Genomic DNA, 21125 nt, shown 5'->3' on the forward strand with positions numbered 1-21125 from the left:
ATGTTGCGACTGAATTGTAGAAAAAATAAATGTGTATGCTTGAGAATAGAAAACTTAAACATTCATTAGGGTTTCACTGTGCATACACTGGGCCAGATTTACTAATGGTTTTCCCCCAGAAGCACAGAAAAAGAGAAAACCCTTGTTAAATCAGGCCTATTCTTGGCAGACATAAAAAGCAATCATTGTGAGTGAGCAGACCTGTATTTTTATAGGATTTTGTATTCACAATATGATGATTCTCTGTTGGCTTGGAATTTTGTGGCATGTTGAGCACAGATTTTCTTCAAAGGATTGGAAACCCAGGAGTCCTGTACAGCTGATGGACTTATGTATAAACAGCCATCTGCTAAAAGCCGCTGTGATTATTTACACACCATGCTAAGATGGCCTTCTGCACACATCCACAAGATGGCTGTGATGCATCCTATATTTGGAACATAGAACTATGCTTAAGTGATGATTTACTGTATTTTTATTCCATTAGTGAAGATGATGTCTCTAAAAGCACAAAATTTGGTAATTTCATATCTGATTCTTATATCAGAAGAACATACAAGGTCAGCCTAATGTCAACACTGCATACAATCAAGTTAAAAACCTAAATCTATTCAAATAATAGGGATAATCTGCATTGGGGATCTACCACATTTATAAACGTTTGGAGAGGAGACTTAAAGCAGTGATCATGTGTGCAGTTAGTTATGGGCTGTGATGTGCTGAAGGGGGTCCCCAGGAGCTCCCAGGAGCCCTTTGTTTAATATTTTATTTTAAAACAATTGTCTTACTAAGTAGAGCAGTGCTGATTAGAGATTCTTGAGAAGAAATTAGTAGCATGGTACAGATTATGGGTCAAGTCATACTGTGCAGAAAGCATCTTTGGACTAAAGGGGTTTTAATCAATACAAACCAAAAGCAAAATGACTGGGGAGGATCAACAGAAATGTGAAGGCCAGCTTAGCACACCGATTTTGTTTGAGTTTTCTGCATGCAATACCATAAGAATATTCTTCACGAAATATCTTGATCTTTCTCTGTCTCCCAGTCTCTCTTGCCATTTCAAAAGGGAACTCAGTGAACATAAGAATATAAAAACATGAGAAATGACGTGCTGGGTCAGACCAATGTTCTATCAGACTCAGCATCCTGTCTTTGAGGGTAACCAATCTGGATACCTTGAAAATACCCAACAGATCCTAATGGGGAGATCCATTCTCTGTTGCCTTCTGCCAGAAGTAAGAGGTAGGCAGAAAAAAAAACCATATGGATTATCTAGTCTGCCCAATCACAGCAACTAATTCAGCTCATAGGAGCCAACATTTGAAAATCAATGGTGTTCTTGATGTCAACCCAAATTACAGCACCACCAGTAAAAAAGAAGAAAAAACAGTGGGTTGTGGGTTTGGCTCACTAACCTGTATTTAAATGTCCAGAGAGAAGCAGGTAATATGGATATGGGAAGGACTCATGTGCCAAAACAAAAGCTAGGGAGGCACCCAGTACCAACAGTAATTCTTCTTCCAAACCCCAGTGTCTTCCACCCTTCTCATCTTCCCCATCTACTGCAGCCCATCCACATCATAGTATCTCCCCCTTTGCCTGTCCCCACCATTCTCTCTCAAGCCCTCCCCCCTTTATCTCTAACATTCTCCCAATTTCCTTTTTCCTTCTCTCCCCATCTTCTCTCCTTTCCTCCCTTTCTCCATCTGCACTTCTGAAATCCTCCTTCTCCTGATTTGGCATACTTCGACTTATATTCGGTGGTCTGAGAGTTTAGCCCCTCTGCTTACTCCACTTCCTACCCCTAGCTTAATCTGCTACCCATTTCCCCCTGACTCATCCTTCTCTGTTCCCTTCCAGTTCCTCTTCTCATTCCTCCACTCCCAGAAGGTTCCACCTCACCCCTCTAGCCAAATCCTTTCCTCTGTAAGCTTATTTCACTCAGCTTACCTCTCGATTTATGATTTCCCCTCCTCCAGAAGCTTGGATCACTTTCTTTCTCTGACCTCCCTGAGGTCAGGTACAAGTCTTTTATATGAAACTGCTCCTGACTCACTTGCTGCTCCTTGCATCACTTTTCCTGGCACTCACAGATTCCAAGCTGATATAATTCATAATTCTGGTTCAGAACTGTGACTTATTCAGCCATTCCCAGAATCATCAGAGGGCTGATTCATACTGACACTGTTGAAATATAGTGAAATTCTAATCATCAGACTCAAAGAATGTGAAAGATCTGGAAACTTGTAGGCTCTGCAAAGCCTATAATTACAGGCCAGGAAGGCATCAATGACCATGTTTGCACCACAATACAGGGAAGCTGGGTCCAGGATGCAGGCTTTTGTCTTACAAATGCATATCTCAATGGACAGGAGCCAGGTGAAAAGAAGATCCTTTGAGGTTACAGTTTTAATTAAATCCTGGTGCCAAGAAACGGAATTCAGGTCTAACTCCTATTGAAGCCACAGACTTGCGATTTGTTTACACAACAAAGAATATTGAGAGAAGAACAGAAGAACACAGTGCATCAAAGCCAGGGTGATAAAGGAACTTTTATGGTGGAAGGGTGGTTTAAGGGAAGACAAGTAAATAGTATGATTTTTACAAATGAATGGAGGATGTCCTCACAAGCATTTCCTATACATGATAGATTGTCATGACAACAGCATAATGTATCTTTGTAAATAAGTCTTTGGGCAGTCACGTCATTCATTCTGGAAACTTCGGTAGTGCTGTATTTTGATTATATAAGTCAGGGCATGTCATATATACATTGAGATGCTAGTTATTACAGATAGAGGGCATATAGCAACTCCCAGGAACACTTGTCTTTGACTCTTCTTTAAAAAGCCAAAATAAATTAAATTTTAAACCTCTTGCTGAGTTGAAGTGTTCTTGTTGCCCTAGCTTTGAGTCCAGAAATTATTGACAAAGCCTATGACAATCCCATGCCTGCAGAGTCCACATAAGATATTCCAGCACCTACACAGCCTCAGCCCTTTGAGGAAAGTTTTGGGCTGTTCAGCTTGGAGAAGAGATGTCTGAGGGGGTGATATGATAGAGGTCTACAAAATCATGAAAGGATTTGAATGGATAAATGTGAATCAGTTATTTATACTTTCAGATAATAGAAGGAATAGGGAGCACTCCATAAAGTTAGCAAGTAGCAATTAGAGACAATTCTCTTTCACTCAGTGCACAGTTAAGTGGAATTCATTGCCAGAGGTTGTGGTTAAGGCATTTAGGGGCAGATTTTAAAAGCCCTATGTGTGTAAATCAGCTGGGGTTACGCGCACCGAGCCCGGGGACGGGGGCATGGCCAGAGGCCTCCGTAGGGCTACTTAGCCGGTGTGCGCAACCTACGCCTGCCCAGAGGCAGGCGCAACTTGTAAAATAAAGGTTAGGGTGGGTTTAGGTAGGGCTGGGGGCGGGTTAGGTAGGGGAAGGGAGGGGAAGGTGGGGGGCGGAGGGAATGGGGAAAGCCATCGGGGCTCCCCTAGGACTACCCAGTGCACACGCACATGTACACCCGATTTTATAACTTGAGAGCGCAGGCTGCCTTCCCCATTCCCTTCCCCCTAACCTGACCTTCCCACCCCTTCCCACCCCTTCCCCTAACCTTTCCTCCCCCTAGCCCTATTCTAACCCCCTCCAAAAATTTTTTAATTTACCTTTTGCGCCTGCCTCGCGTGCCGGCCGACTGCCGGCGCACAATCCCAAGCACAGAGGCAAATGGCCACTGTGCCTGGAGCCTCTAACCCCACCCACACTCCCACCCCTTTAGTAAAGCCCCAGGACTTACACGCGTCCTCGGGACTTACACGCATCCCGGCGCGCGTTGATCCAGCTTGATGTTTCCCAGGTAGAGAGTCCATCAAGCAAGGTTGAGAGAACATTGTACAAATCTCATCTTTGTGTGTTTCCTCACTCCGAAGGATGTAAAGTCTTCACAAGAGTGCACTGTTCTGTTAATACATCTCATTTTGCATGTCAAAGTGGCCCCTAACCCCTACCCTACTACGTAAACCTCACCTCAAGTTACCAGGTGGGCCTCCTATAGAGATATAAATAGCTAACGAAGGGCCTTCTAGCTTAGTCTCTCTTCTCCCCCCCCCCCCCCCCCCCCTAAAATGAAATTTAAAAAAAAAAATCACAATTTGTTTTATGGATATGGCTTCACAGTTTGTAAAGCCAGCCACTTTTCCCAAAATCCTCCCCTTTTAAAAATTAGAATCGCACCATGCGTTATGGTGCTTTTCTCATGCGTTGTATTTTTTGCATGCGAAAAGGCCATAACGCGAGTTGGAAAATAACCCCCTTAATGTTTTAGTTGATTGTAGATCTTTCTCCTGAGGAATCAGCAAAGGATATCAGGAATTTTCAGAAACCCACTCATTCATTCACTCAGTCTATGAAATCCCCTTATTTTTTTATAGTCATTCAGAATATCAGATTATTAATATTTATCTCAGGCAAAATTTCAAATGTCCAGTTATAACTAAATAAAGATACTAATTTATATACTTTAGCTTTACCCTTTCTTCAAAATCAGGAAACTGGTTTATCTACATCACTTTTAAATCCCAAACATGAAATAAAATAGTGAGATACTGGTTTATCTACACCAGTTTTATAACCCAATGCTATCATTTATCATTTAAAACTTTTACTAAATCTTTGTGAAAATTCAACCACTATCGACAAAAGATTCCCGCGGGTCAGTCAAATTAAAATTATTTTTAAACTTCCATTCTTCCTTCCTTACCTCAGAAAATTTAATAAATATTTGGGTAATTTTTGGGGTAATTGCCAGGTTCTTGTGGTCTGGTTTGGTCTCTATTGGAAACAGGATGCTGGGCTTGATGGACCCTTGGTCTGACCCAGCATGGCAATTTCTTATGTTCTTATGTTCTTAAGTTCTTAACCACAAACACTTTCACAAACATTCATTGTGATCCATATCTATCTTCATCTAATCAGTGTTTTTACTATGCCTCTGGAGTTAACAACAGCAGCACAGATCTTAAGAACATGCCATACTGGGTCAGACCAAGGGTCCAACAAGCCCAGCATCCTGTTTCCAACAGTGGCAAATCCAGGCCATAAGAACCTGGCAAGTACCCAAAAACTATTCCATGTTACTGTTGCTAGTAATAGCAGTGGCTATTTTCTAAGTCATCTTAATTAATAGCAGTTAATAGACTTCTCCTCCAAGAACTTATCCAATCCTTTTTTAAACACAGCTATACTAACTGCACTAACCACATCCTGTGGTAACAAATTCCAGAGTTGTTGGTTTTTTTTTTTTTTTTAATTTTTATTTATAGAATTTTTTAACCTTCCATACAGGTAAACTCATAAGAAAAAATACAATGGATTTATGCAGTTTACTATCTTTAAACAATTAAATATTTAAGAAACAGTATTACTACATTATACATAGAGTAAGTTAACTGCAACATTTCTCCATGTAATATTAATGAAACGAGAGACAACTCCTATCTTGAGCGATCAAAGAAATTTAGAAATCTTGTCTGTTGTAATATTGGAAATAGAGACATTAGTGGCGTTTATCATTCTCAAACCGTAATTCAAGATATACCTTGATTTGGACTTACCAGGGAACCTGAGTTTAAAAATATTGTCCGATATTTTCAATCGTCCGAAGCCCGATTCACATCCCTAAAATATATTGAAAAGTAAGGGTCCCAATACAGATCCCTGAGGCACTCCACTGCCCACTCCTTCCACTGAGAAAATTGTCCATTTAATCCTACTCTCTGTTTCCTGTCTTTTAGCCAGTTTGTACTCCATGAAAGGACATCGCCACGTATCCCATGACTTTTTACTTTTCTAGAATCCTCTCATGAGTAACTTTGTCAAACGCCTTCTAAAAATCCAAGTACACTACATCTAACGATTCACCTTTATCCACATGTTTATTAACTCCTTCAAAAAAGTGAAGCAGATTTGTGAGGCAAGACTTGCCCTGGGTAAAGCCATGCTAACTTTGTTCCATTAAACCATGTCTTTCTATATGTTCTGTGATTTTGATGTTTAGAACACTCCTCTTGCAGCACCCCGAATGCCGCTGACTCCAGCTCCTCGTGCTCTCCTATCTAGGCATGCGTGCACACCGAGTCACGGAATTTAAAGGGCCAGCAGCGCGAAACATTTCCCGTGGCCCAGGCTGATGACGCCAGGTTAGGTGTGTATTTAAACCCTGCCTCTTTGCTTCCAATTCACCTCAGCAATGGATCCTGCTCTTCTGAGTTGTCTGTGTTCCTGATCCATGCGCTCCTGACTGCCTTGCTTTGTTCCTGATCCGTGGTTCCAGCGTTCCTGTTCCTTGCCTCTGGTCCTGCCTTGCTCCTTGTCCCTTGGATTGCTTTCTCGGTTCTGACTCCTTGCCTGGTACTTGACTCTGCTTGATCTCCGCCTGCCCTGACTCCCCTGCCTGGTACTTGACTCTGCTTGATCTCCACCTGCCCTGACTCCTTGCCTGGTACTTAAGAACATAAGAACATAAGAAATTGCCATGCTGGCTCAAATCAAGTGTCCATCAAGCCCAGCATCCTGTTTCCAACAGAGGCCAAACCAGGCCACAAGAACCTGGCAATTACCCAAACATTAAGAAGATCCCATACTGATGCAATTAATAGTAGTGGCTATTCCATAAGTAAACTTGATTAATAGCAGTTAATGGACTTCTTCAAGAATTTATTCAAACCTTTTTTGAACCTAGCTACATTAACTGCACTAACCACATTCTCTGGTAACAAATTCCAGAGCTTTATTGTGCGTTGAGTGAAAAAGAATTTTCTCTGATTAGTCTTAAATGTGCTACTTGCTAACTTCATGGAATGCCCCTTAGTTCTTCTATTATTTGAAAGTGTAAGTAACCGATTCACATCTACTCGTTCAAGACCTCTCATGGTCTTAAAGACCTTTATCATCTTCTCCAAGCTGTCCCTTCTCCAAGCTGAACAGCCCTAACCTCTTCAGCCCTTTCCTCATAGGGGGAGCTATTCCATCCCCTTTATCATTTTGGGTTGCCCTTCTCTGTACCTTCTCCATCACAACTATATCTTTTTTGAGATGCGGTGACCAGAATTGTACACAGAATTCAAGGTGCAGTCTCATCATGGAGGGATATAGAGGCATTATGACCTTTTTCCGTTTTATTAGCCATATCCCTTCCTATTCATTCCTAACATTCTGTTTGCTGTTTTGACTACTGCAGCACACTGAGCCGACGATTTTAAAGTATTATCCTCTATGATGCCTAGATCTTTTTCCTGGGTGGTAACTCCTAATATGGAACCTAACATCATGTAACTACAGGAAGGGTTATTTTTCCCTATATGCAACACCTTGCACTTGTCCACATTAATGTTCATCTGCCATTTGGATGCTCAATCTTCCAGTCTTGCAAGGTCCTCCTGTAATGTATCACAATCCGCCAGACGGAAGCTGAGAGCAGGAACAAGAAGACTCAGATGAAGACTCAAGATACTCGGAGGATTCAAATGAAGACTTGGAGACTCAGGAGACTCAGACGAAGACTTGGATACTCAGACAAGGACTCAGGATACTCAGAAGACTCAGAGGACTCAGACAAGAATTCAGGTTCCTCGGAAGTTTTCAGACAAGGGATTGAGAAGTCAGGCGAAAGTAACTAAGGGAGAACTGCATTGCAGCATGCCCCTACACAGTTGCCCATGGCTGGTCGCAGACCACACTGAACGCGAAGCAGACTCCAGGCAAAGAAATGGAACTTGAGACTGGAACATGACGAAGATTCAGTAGAGGCCTGCACCGGGGTGTATCCTACACAGCCGCCTGTGGCTGGTCATGGACCACGCTGGAGCGGAGCAGGTTCTGGCAGAGGCTTAGGCATGGATGGATGCAGGCACAAGGGAACTCCAAAGGCCGGGACAAGATTCAAGACTCAGGATACTCATAAGCAAGGCATTAAAAACAGGTGTCTTCCAGAGGCTTGCACTGCAGATGAGAAGAAGGCCTTGTACCACAAAGCACCCACAGCCTTCCCGGGGCTGGTCATGGACCACGACATGGCAGGCCAAGAGAGGTGGACAGATGAGGGATCTGGGAACTGGACGAAAAGCTGAAGATGAGACGGACAAAGTCAAGACAGGAACATCGGACCACTAGGAACATGGAACATGGCACCTCAGGACACGTGACATCTGGACATGGAACATCTAGAACATCAGAAACAGAAGACAGGTGGCAGGTGAGCTCTGATGAAGGATGAGACCAGGAACATCAAGGAGACGAAGTTCATGAACATGAAGAACATGGAATGAAGATCCATCAAGACACAGGAAGACCATAGAAGTCCTGGATCCACAGAAGACCACAGATGCTGTGAAGTCTGGATCCAAGGTCCTGAGGAACGCAGCAAGGCCCTTGTATAGGGCTGATCCAGGAAGCAGGTTAATGATGTCATCCATTGGGGCCGCAGGCTTTTCCCGCCACTGGCCCTTTAAATATTGAGAAGAGGCGCAAGCCCGCACCTATGGTGAAGCAGGAAGTGGAGACTGCCTCGGCAGCATCCCTGCACGTGGAAGGCCTGGAGGACAATGGCGGCAGTGGCGGCAGCCCTGCCATGAAGAAATGAAGCAGCAGCAGGAACGACTCCGCGCTGCAAAGAGGAGACTCCCAGCGGTGGCACTAGGACTGCAGGGAGGCCAGGAGTGCTGTGGCTTGGCTTGCCACAAGGGTATAGTGTCGGTGGCCTAGCTGGCCACGGAGAAGGTAGGGGACTGCCTGCGGCTATCGCGGGCAGGATCCTAACACTTAAGTAATTTTAGCACCTTTAAATGAGGCGATGTAAGTGAAGTATGAACAAGCATTTTTTTTTTGGCTTCTTACCTTTAATTCTAGTTGACATCATGATACAAGTATGAATACTGTGCTTCTTCCACCCAATTTCAGATGATAATGATGTCTTAAGAACATCTTTGTTTCCAAAAAGAATTTAGAGAATGAAAACTATAATAAAGCTGCTAATTTGTTTCATGATTCAGATAAGGGGATGATCTAAAAAGGAATGTAAAAGAGGCTTATTTAGTTTTTTCAAGATGTGCATTACGTTAGATCTATGGGAGGGGAAGGTTAAAATATAGGATTTGAATATTTTTATTTCAAAATCAATAAATAACTGTCTCCTTAAAATTATTCCAAGTACCAAACATAACTTCAAATGTGGATGGAATCCCAGGAATTTCACATTGGTGATATTTAGTAGTGTACCATTACCTATACTAGTACACTTTAGAGATGTGAATCGGAACCGGAATCTGATCGGTTCCGGTTCCGATCCAAATCCTAAAATTTTTATCGCCCGGCCTGATTTGAATTTTGATTATCGGCTGTACCCGATCCGATAATCAAAAAAACCCTCCCCCACCCTCCCGAACCCCTAGAAAAGGTTTTAAATTAACCTGGTGGTCTACTGGCGGCGCGGGGTGCTCTCGGGCCATCGGCTGCCACTAATAAAAATGGCACCGATGGCCCTTTGCCCTTACAATGTGACAGGGTAACCGTGCCATTGGCCGGCCCCTGTCACATGGTAGGAGCACTGGATGGCTGGCACCATCCAGTGCTCCTACCATGTGACAGGGGCCGGCCAATGGCACGGATACCCTGTCACATGGTAAGGGCAAAGGGCCATCGGCGCCATTTTTATTAACACAGCCGATGGCCCGAGAGCGGGAGATCGCTCCCCGCACCCCCACTGGACCACCAGGTAATTTTAAAAGGTTTTGGAGGGGGTCGGGAAGGTGGGGGAAGCTAAAGGGGTCACTTTAAAGGGTTGGGTGGGTTTTTTTTTTTATCGGGTCATCGACGCCATTTATATTAGTGGCAGCCAAAATGGCGCTGATGGCCCGAGAGCGGGAGATCATGCCGGGACCCCCCCGCTGGACCACCAGGTAATTTAAAACATTTTGGGGGGGTTCGGGAGGGGGGATTCGTTTTAAAGGGTCGTGTGGGTTTAGGGGTTGTTTTGGTGTGCCGTTTTTCCCGCCCTCCCCTCCTCCCCCGATTTATGATTTTTCACGATAAATCGGGGGAATTTATATTGTATCGCGACTTTAACGATTTTTGACGATTTAAAAATATCTGACGATTTTTTAAATCGTCAAAAAACGATTCACATCCCTAGTACACATAAGTTTTCAAAAAGTCATGCTATAGAATTTGGTGGCAAGATGGCATCCTGATCGGGTGTGTGGATTAGAGCTGCTCCTATCCTCGCAAAATTTTCCTAAGGATGCCGCCGAAGTGAAAAGGGGAGGTGAGGGTATTCCCCTCAATACCTACCCAATTGTCAGAGCAGGCTCTTATAACGACCTTCCCTCGCCCAGGGAGCTGCACAAAACGAGTTGGTGAATCCCATTGTGAAAATACCTGGAGGAGAGGCGACTTCACCAGGGACCGAGGTTTCCCTCAGCCCCCCGGATACATGTCCACTGGCAGCCAGAGGAACTTTGACCCCAGACACACAGCAGACGACGCGGACCGATGAGGTCATAGCTGCAGGTCTGCTGGGAGAAGCAACGGCGAGTTTTGAGGAACCAGGAAGTGGAAAGGATTCAGCGTGGGGAGAAGTGCCAACCCACGCTGAATCAGTAGTTTCAACTGCAACCTCCAAATCGACTCCCTTGACATCGGGTGCCCGACCTGAAGCTCTGGTAAGGCCAGCAGTCGTTACCCTTGAAACTCTATGGGAACTATCTGCGGGGCTAGCAGTTCGAGATTGCAACACTAAGTTGGACTCTTTTGCCTTACAAATAAATAATAAAATTCTCACTCAAGAAAATACCTTGACTCAGCTTCAAACAACTGTGGGAAAAGTAGAACGGAATATCACAACTTAAGGAATTAATATTGCAGCTATACAAGACAAAGCTGCTCTCTCTAGAAGGCTTGAATGCTGGAGAACTGGAACCACTGCCTAAACTTAAGATTAATCAATTTTTCCCAGAATAATGGGGGAAATGCCTATTACCATATTAAAAAGATATTTTGCTGAAGTGCTTCTTTTACCTGAAGCTTGATTTCCTCCACAAAATAAGGCTTATTTCCTCCCAGGGCAAAATCGATCAAATGAACAGGGCAGCTCCCCCTATTGATCTTCAAAATCTGACTGTCTTGAATCCTCTGCCATAGAGATCATTGACTTTTCCACACTCTTAGTTTCCTTGATATTGGAACATGATATTAGTAGGCTAATGATATTAACCTTTAAAATTAAAATAACACTGTTCCATGGCAGTAAGGTTCGAATGTTCCCGGATATTTAATTTATTTATTTAAAGCTTTTTTTATACCGGCATTCATGATAAAATCACATCATGCTGGTTTACAGGAAACAGGGGAGTGATAACATTGAACGAAAAACTGTGTTTATAGGTAGATATAAAAGTTACAATAAACAAGGGAAATTTGAACTTGGGTAAGAAGAAGAGTAGCTGGAATAAAGATAACCCAGGAAAGACGGAAGGGATTCCTAAATATGAGGCAGGAGGTGATATCTCTAGGGGCTACCTTCTTACTTAGATACCCTTGCAAGTGTATCATTAAAAAAGAAGCTGATACATTTATTATTTTTCTCCCCAGAGCAACTAAGGCTTTATTTAGATTCCAGTGCCCCTCAGGGAATCCCGTAATTTCAGGGGAATAGAGAAAATAAACAGCTCCCCCTTTTCAGGTTAAGCCGTATTCATTAATCTTTGTTTCCTATATTGTCCTCGAAAGTTGCCTCCAAAGTTTATATTATAATGAGAATTGGTTACTAGGGATGTGAATCGTGTGCCCGATCATTTTAACGATCTGGATCGGCTGGGGGGAGAAAAAAATCTGATCGGCATGATTTTTTTGTAAAAAAATCGTTTTTCTGAATAGTGCGCACTAACTCGCGTTAGTGCGCACTATCAAAAATTGTTACTTAATGGTTTAAAAGTAACATTTGAGGAAATGTTCATTAGCTAGAGGTGCACACTAAGCCGTGCATGCTTGCTGCTGTCCCCCGTGGCCATTTTGCTACCAGATATAGCATGCACTAGCCAAAAAGAGAAAAAAAGTGCCAGCAGGCTGCAGCAGTGACAGTGCCAGCAGTAGCCACTAGCCAGTAGCCAGTCTAGCCTCAGCCTGCTCTTTAAATTTAACCACTGTAAATATAATAAATTAATAATAAAGTTTTTTGTTTAGTTTTTCTATAGTATGTTAATGTTTTGAAGCTCACGTTGCAAGTTTCTTTATTAAATGTTTTGTTTCACTAAAATAGAATATAGAGTACTTAATTTCATTTTATGTAAAGTTTCTTTAGTTTAATACACAAAGTACTTCATTTTATTTTATTCTACTCTTGTGAAAAAAAAGTTTAGTTTAACACAGGAACTGCAAACTTGAGCACAGTGAATGGGGGGGGGGGGGAGAGGGATGTGAAGGGGGAGAAGGCCCCTGCATTCAGCAGCTCTGATTTTCTGAGAGATCTGTCCTTCAGAGACCAGGGAGTGGGACTGCTTGGCCCTTCACCTCCCCCTTTCCCTTCCCTTTGTCAAGCTACCAACCGTTTTCATTTCCCATCCCCCATATATTAAACCATCACCTCAGTGGGAACCTTGGTAACATCAATAAATAGAGGGCAGCCAATAGGATACATATTCATTCCTACTGACCTTAACTGACCTGAAAAGTGTCAAATTGTATCATTTTCTTTTATTGCGCACTAACAATGGGTAGTGCGCACTAACTTCCTGTTAGTTCGCACTAACTCCTGTTAGTGCGCACTAATCGATTAATGATTTTTTTACGATAAATCGGGGGAATTTCTATTGTATCGCACTCTTTAACGATTAATGACGATATTAAAATATCGAACGATAATTTAAATCGTTAAAAAACGATTCACATCCCTACTGGGAATGTAGTTTTTGTTTCTTACTAATGCATTGTAACATGTTTCCTTTATACTTTATGATACAATTGTATTAGAAAAGTGATAAATAAAGAATTAAAAAAAAAAAAGTCATGCTATAGTCCATGATCCTCTTTTTCAGGATTAGATGGTTCCTAATTCCACATATGAGGTGTTTTTCCGGAAAACAAAAAGCCTTGTATAGTTAGGTCAAATTAGCAATGAAACAGAGCATAGTATTATTTTCAGAGTTTATGAAACGTATTCCATGTTTTTGGTCTACTTGATTCTCTCTGGTGTTTTTTTTTCTGCTATATCCTTGTTAATAACTCAGTCCATTCCATGAAGTTAGAGGAAAACATCTGTAGTACTTATGAACCTTAGGAAAGTCCATGTTTATTTAATAGGTTATAAGTTAGGTATTTTGTAGCTAGCCCCAACTTTTCTAACTTGAGGTTGGATCTGGACCCTCCCCATGTAGTATTCCAAGTATTGTTTCTCCAGTATGCATTTTTTGTAGTTTGAAATTAAGACCACCTCCTTCATGATCATGAGTACTACCTTCTAATGTGTTAGATAGACATTTGTCATTATTATGTTTTACAAAGTCTTCTAGTTAGGCCATGACATAATCATTATGGGGCTATAAGTAAACAGTCCATGAGCCATTGAAATGTGGCTGGTATCCCATGCAGCACTAAGGGAATGACTGTGAACTAAAATAAACCTTTATAGGTAAAGAAGACATTTTTCTATTTTGCTAAAACTTGTTTGCCCACTTGGCCATGATAGGGCATTCTGCCTCCTATCTCACATTACAATGGCTGCTTTATGGATTTGGATTTGTTGAAATGACTCTGCCACTTCAAGGACCCTTCCAGGACTAAGGATTTTCATATTCATTACTGCATGGGATTACAATTTGTTAAATAATTATATAGAAGCAATGTCTTTGCTACAAGTACCTAGATTTCCCTCTGGCTAGAACCATTTCTATCTGATATTCTACAGGTGATTAAAAAAGATATGGGGGCTTTCTGATAGTTGAATGCAACCTTTCCAAACACATACATGGATAATTTCAAAGGTATAACCCATTCTTTCCATGATGGCACTCTTGATATCTGTAAGGATAGCTGTCCCATCTAGAATGATGGCTTGAAACATCAAGCAGATTGAACAGAGGACCGGGGCAAGTTTATTTTATTTTATTTTATTTTACCAACGTCACAGTCATGAAATCCTTTCAAAATAATGTGGAAACTGTCTGGGTCCTTTCCCTATATTAGCTTTGGCAACACTGATATGGGGTTACTCAGATCAGATGTGGAAAACTGTATTACCTAGACCATTTGGATCAGGAAAGTTTTAAGACCATTCCTGCAGGACTTTCTTTTGGGCTTGTAGTCCTTAGTATTTTGTTACAATTAAGGCCTGGAATAAATGATCCACCCATCACAGTCAGACAACACTGATCCTAACTAGATATAGTGTGATGGTGTCAACATCCTGTTCATCAGTTTCTGTAATATATAAACCCTCAGATCCTATCTTTGCTACTATGTGTGGTTCTGTACCACTGGCTCCCTATCTGAGTCAAGGAATGTGAGGAGATCTCTCTCTCTCTCCTAGGATGACTAAATCAACAGTTTTTCATGTAAGTAGTGCTTTATTTTCACTGCAGTTTATTTATTTAAAAGTATTTATATACTATTTTTAAAATGTATGTTTTATCAAAAACAGTTTACAAAAATAATAGAAAATAAGAGATTAGAAAATAAAATTAAAAAGGAATAAAATGACATAAATTGGTATATAAACAATAGAACAGAGAATTTATATTTAAAAATAAAAGTCTTAAAAGAAAGAAAAGGTTGTGCCATCAACACCCTATGTAAGTAAGTGGGGGGGAAGGGCAGAGGGGGCGAGTAAGTAATTGATTTTGTAATGTTATAATGGGTCGCAGAGGAAAAAATGCTATAAAAGGGGGGGGGAGAAGGAGTTGCATGATTATTATTATTGTGTATTTGATGAAGTATTGAATGCTAATTGAAACAGATATGTTTTCAGTGATTTTTTAAAGTGAACATGGGTTAGTTAATAAACGGAGTGGATTCGGTAAAGAATTCCAGAGGGAGGGTCCAGCTACAGAGAACGTTCTCCTTCTGGTAATGTCTAGTCTTTGCCAGTCGTGGTGATGGAATGTCTAATAGATTTTGTGTTAGTGATCTTAAATGTTGAGCGGGTTTATAGATGCGAAGCATAGAGCAGAGCAAGTGGAGGAAGAATTATGTATTAAACCATGAATGATGGTAAGTACTTTATATTTTATTCTGTATTTTATGGGTAGTCAGTGAAGGGATTGCAAAGTTGGTGTGATATGATTTCGAAGAGAGATACCAGATAGGATGTGGGCTGCGCTGTTTTGAACTAGTTGTAGAGGGTGAATTGTGGAGTCAGATAAACCTAGGTAGAGAGCATTACAATAATCTAGACCAGAGAAAATTAGTGACTATGGAATAGTTCAGAAATCGTGATGAAAAGTAGAGGACAGAGACGTTTTAAGAGTTGTAAGTTTCATCCACTCGTCATCCAGCAGCCTCTCATCACTCGTCATCCAGCAGCCTCTCGTCATCCAGCAGCCTCTCATCCACTCGTCATCCGCAGCCTCTCGTCACTCCCAGCAGCCTCTCATCCACTCGTCATCCAGCAGCCTCTCATCCACTCGTCATCCAGCATCCACTCTTCCAATCACACATTATCAAACCACTCTACAACACTACTAGTCTTCAAACCATCATCAAACCCTTCCTGCTCTCACCATACATATCTCTCAAGAAAGCAAGACTTAGTACTCTACTACAACACAGCCCTCCATTTACAAGCTGACCTCAATGACCATGGGCCTCCCAATTCCAATCCTCCAGCACAGGACCTTTCTCACAGGAAAACATTCTTTGATCTCACGCCCTCCCACCTACAAATCCCTCATCCCCATCATGATCTCCCCGTTCACCCAAACTTTAGGCCTAGCTCTCTTCTCTTTGATACTATTCAACGCACAATCGCTCTCCAAGAAAACACTAATACTCAATGACATTCTCTTGGACAAAAATCCTGACTTCTGCGCCATAACTGAAACATGGCTTAAACACACGGACACTGCACTGATAAACCAACTTCCAACTCAAATCTACGATATCTTCTCCATCCCTAGAAAGAAGAAAAGGGGTGGAGGTATCCTCCTAGCAGCCAAAAAAGAGCTAAAAATTACTCAATTCCCAATTAACTCACCTTCAAAAATAGAAACAGGCCTATTCAAATCTGACAGTCTGCAAATCCTTCTAATCTATGCTCCTCCAGGCCTTCTAGAATCCGATGCATCACCCATACTAGAATTAACAACAACTTACCTAAATCTGGAGCATCCCGCCATAATAATGGGAGATTTTAACTTACACGTCGACGACCCCATTCTCTCAACCAATTGCGAATCCTTCCTAACCGCCATGTCGGCCATAGGCTTCAAGCAGATCATAAACAAACCCACCCACAGAGCAGGTCACACCCTGGACCTAATATTTGTAAACTCTAGCATCTCTCAATCAACTCCACCCAAATGCCAACCTGTTCCCTGGTCTGACCATACTTAATATCTTCCCCTTTTTGCTAGAACAAACAAGCAGAAAACCTGTCCCACAACCGGAATTCATATACAGGAAATCTTGCACATCGAGGAATTACACAATCATCTTGGCCCAGAACTCCCACTCATAGACATTCTTCACCCAACTCAGCCTCCACTCTTGGTCCAAGATAACAGAAACAGCAGCTAACAATCTCTGTCCCTGGCAACAAAAAAACTCGAACACAACACCTCCAAAAGACAACCGTGGTTTAAAGAAGAACTTCAAAAACTAAACACTCCCTCCGACAGAAGGAAAGCAAATGGCGGAAAACACCAACACAGACCTCCCTCTCTGCTTACAAACTCGCACTCCACCAATACAAAAGCGCTACATTAAAAACAAAAAGGGATTTCTTTGCACAGAAGATCCATCACATAATCTTTGATTCCAAAGCCCTCTTTGCCTATGTATCTAACTTAAACAAACCTCGACTCCTGACATCCCTGCCAACTAGCTCAAGAAAAAGCAGAGGAGCTGGCCCTTTCTTTAGAACAAAATCTAACCTAATAACACAGCTGAGAACCAACACTTCAACGCCATCCAACATATACTTCCACCACAACAAAGACATTACTCTACAATCCTTCGAACCCATCACTACTACTGAGTTACTTTCTACATTAAAGAAAATGAAACCTTCATCTCACCCATTAGACCACATCCCTTCCAAACTTCTCCTGCTAATACCAGACACAATCTCCAATGCTCTGACAGACATTATTAACTGCTCCCTAGCACAAGGAATCTACCCTGACGACCTGAAGATTGCATCCATCAAACCGCTCTTGAAAAAACCCAACTTAAATCCTAATGATCCACCAATTTCCGTCCTATATCCAATCTCCCATTCATAGCTAAGGTAACGGAAAAATTAGTTAACTCCAGACTCTCAGACTACCTCGAGGAACATAAAATTCTGTTCCCATCCCAATATGGCTTCAGAAAAGCTTTAAATACTGAATCACTACTAATTTCCCTGACCGACTACCTCATCATGGGCCTGGATAAAGGTCACACTTATTTACTGATCCTCCTGGACCTCTCAGCTGCCTTTGATACGGTTAACCACTCCCTACTAACTCAATTAGCAAACATCGGAATAACAGGAACAGCACTATCGTGGTTCAAATCGTTCTTAGGGAACAGAAAATACAAAGTCAAAATTCACAACAAAGAATCTCAACACTACCTTCATCTACGGGAGTTCCACAGGGCTCCTCCCTTTCACCAACACTCTTTAATATCTACTTGCTCCCTCTTTGCCAACTGCTAACTAATTTAAACCTTAAACACTTTCTTTATGCAGATGACGTCCAGATAGTCATCCCCGTCAAAGAATCCTACAGCAAAACCCTAGAATTCTGGGAAACTTGTCTTAAAAAAATTGATGGACTCCTCTCCAACCTTAATCTAATACTAAACTCTTCAAAAAGCGAACTCCTCCTAATTTCTTCTGAAAACAGTAACACGACTCAAATCCTCCACCCAATTTACAAACTCCACAAGTAAGAAACTGGGAGCTATCATTGATAACAGGTTAAACCTAAAAGCATTCATAAATCAAACTACTAAGGACTGCTTCTATAAACTCCAAGTCTTAAAAAGAATAAGACCTCTTCCACTTTCATGACTACAGAACTATTCTGCAATCAATAGTATTTTCTAAACTAGATTACTGCAACTCTTTGCTATTAGGTCTCCTTCATCTCACACGAAACCCCTTCAGATGGTTCAAAACACGGCTGCGAGATATTAACTAACACACGGAGAAGAGACCACATATCACCAATCCTCAAAGACCTGCACTGGCTGCCAATTCACTACAGAATCATTATAAGTCCATAACCACTATTTTCAAAGCTATACATCAACACTCTCACTCAACCTTCAAATTCCTCTCAAAAAATCTACATCCAACAGACCAATCAGAGAGTCCTATAGAGAAACACTACAAGTACCACACTCCAAATCCATGAGGCACATAACGCCAGAGACAGGGCTTTCTCCACTGCAGGACCAACACTGTGGAACTCATCCCACCAGATTTGCGACTGGAACCCTGCCTGCCCACATTCAGGAAAAGACTCAAAACGTGGCTATTCATGAAAGCCTTTCCTGAACTAAACTGAACCTATCCCATTATTAACTAGGCGCCAGACATTGCCTCATTCATGGTAATTAATATCCCTACCGCATAATTAATATCCCTACCTCACAAGGACAATTCATTAATGCTTTAAGCACATTGACTGGCATTTACGTTCTCTCTATTTAATCCCCAGCTTCTTTTCTATGCTCCAAGTTGTATCACTCCCTTGTTTTATTGTAACTGCATACCTTACCTTCTCTTGTTTAATGTTTTATATTATTATTACTACAACGATTATTATTATTATTAGATAAATGTTTCTTACCTTTTTTTGCTACCTATCTACTTGTTAATTGTAAACCGACATGATGCGATATCTATTGCGAATGCCGGTATAGAAAAACTTAAAATAAATAAATAAATAAATAATTTGTAAAATGATTTTCTAGTCAGTGAGGAGATGTGTTTCATTGATAGATCCATATTTATGATAACTCCTAAGTTTGTAGCATAATGTGTTATCGGGATCGACACGCCATTTGTTACCAGATGTGAGGGTGGACCAATTGAGGAATCTGAAATAGAGGTTAAATGAATGATCTCAGTTTTTGAGGGGTTCAATTTTAAACGATTGTGTGAAAGCCATGAATTAATAGTAGTTACAGTTGCAGCAGTAGAATTATAGCTATTAACCAAGAAAACATAAAACTGAGTTAGTTCTCACTGAGCAGCTCACTAGGGTTACCTCTCCTATCTGTTTCTAGATCAGAGTCCTTTAGGTCTCCTGCCAAGTCAGAGAGTTCTCTGGTCTGTTTATAGCAAAACTGGTCTCCTGGCTGTATTTAGCCACTCCAATCTCTCCTTGCCCTTAATTTATTTATTTATTTTGAACTTTTTTATACCGACCTTCATGTTGAGAGGAAACAGTTTCCATGTGTTCTGTCTTTCCTAGGATTTTATACTGTGAAAGAAACCCTGCCTTTGAGTCAACTACAGTTCCTACTTTCTCCTTAAGGTAGGTTGCTGGAGTTTTCTGAGAGTGATAACTTAAAGTAGACTGATTTCCTGATCTATACAAACTTTCACAGGTGCAAGAAGTTTTTTAAATGATGTGAAGAACACAGTTTTGTTAATTCACATTTCTTAAAACTCCTCATGAAATGTATTTTAAAAAAATATTAAGAGGTGTGCTTTTTTACATTAATCTGTAACAGGAAACACATTCTATTTTAAAACAATGGCTGTTTTTGAAGGAGAAACACACAAAATGTCTGAATAATTTTGGGGTGGCAAAGATAATGCTTTTCTGGCATTCATCTAGCTCAAAAATAGCTTAGCCTGCTTTCTAAACTTTGGCAGGCTGAGACAGAGATGTCTCTAACAATATCTGTCAAATTTCAGAGAACAAAAAGCATATTTCTTTGTCAGAAGACTATGCATTAAAAATCATGATTTAACATAGAAATATCATTATAACTATAACTGGTGACAGCATCACATTGCTATATTAAATTGACATTACAATAATTTGCCTCAATTTACTGTACAGTCATCAGAAGCAATACATTGTCTTTGTGAATAATATTTGGATTTCAATTTAACCTTGTCTGAACCTGTACTGTACTATTGTATTGCATATCAATAGAAGTGGTCTGGCAGGATCAATTCAATGGCAGTCAGTAAGGCTTGAGCTGTATAATATTAGTACCAGTGTCTTAAGACATCTAACAATTTTTAGGCCAGGGTTTTCCAAACCTGTGTTGTGGACCCCACATTCAGTTTAATGTTTATTTTATCCATAACGAATGTGTGTGAGATAAATTTGCATATTTTGGAGCCCCAGTATATGCATATTCATTGTATGCATATTCATTATGGATAGACTGAGAAACTGAATGGCTATGTATTCAATAGGAAAAGTGTGGGAAGTCCTATTGAGGTATCCCACAGATTTGTCAAGTAATGTAGCACAACCTGCAGCTGACTCCATGGAAGTCAAATGGGCCAAAGCAGGTTGCTGAAACAACTCCCTTCCAAACAGTATGACTCACACTAAAACAGGAAGCAATCAGCACTGCTTCAATTCTAATACAACATGCCCAATCTTTATAATTTGATACATGTCGATCCAATGTTTATCTTTTGCTATGATTCAAAATTTAAGCACTCTTATTTCCCACAAGACTGCATGTTTCCTCTCCCGTTAACTGATAAGGAGGCATCTATTTGTTCCCCTTGCATTTTTTTGAAGCCTTTCCGATTACCCTCTAGTAGCAGTGATCCTCCCACATGATCAAATTAAAATCGGTATCCACTGCCTATTTATTCAAGATACCAGGAGTCATCTTGAGCATTTTCAACATGACCTACAGTTTTCCTGCCTGCTGCTCCTCTGTCC

At 41.1% G+C, this 21125-nt stretch overlaps 1 protein-coding gene across 2 annotated transcripts in view; it reads left to right on the plus strand.

Annotated features, from left to right (window-relative positions):
* The window catches only part of PUDP (pseudouridine 5'-phosphatase), a 789960-nt gene that overhangs the window by 90249 nt on the left and 678586 nt on the right, over nt 1–21125 (plus strand). For both annotated transcript variants that reach the window (XM_029604431.1, XM_029604429.1), the window contains exon 4: nt 19680–19742. The gene's annotated coding sequence lies outside the window, so the exon portion shown is untranslated. The remainder of the gene's footprint in view (nt 1–19679; nt 19743–21125) is intronic.

Source organism: Rhinatrema bivittatum, chromosome 5, assembly GCF_901001135.1.
Source record: "Rhinatrema bivittatum chromosome 5, aRhiBiv1.1, whole genome shotgun sequence".
Classification (NCBI taxonomy): domain Eukaryota; kingdom Metazoa; phylum Chordata; class Amphibia; order Gymnophiona; family Rhinatrematidae; genus Rhinatrema; species Rhinatrema bivittatum.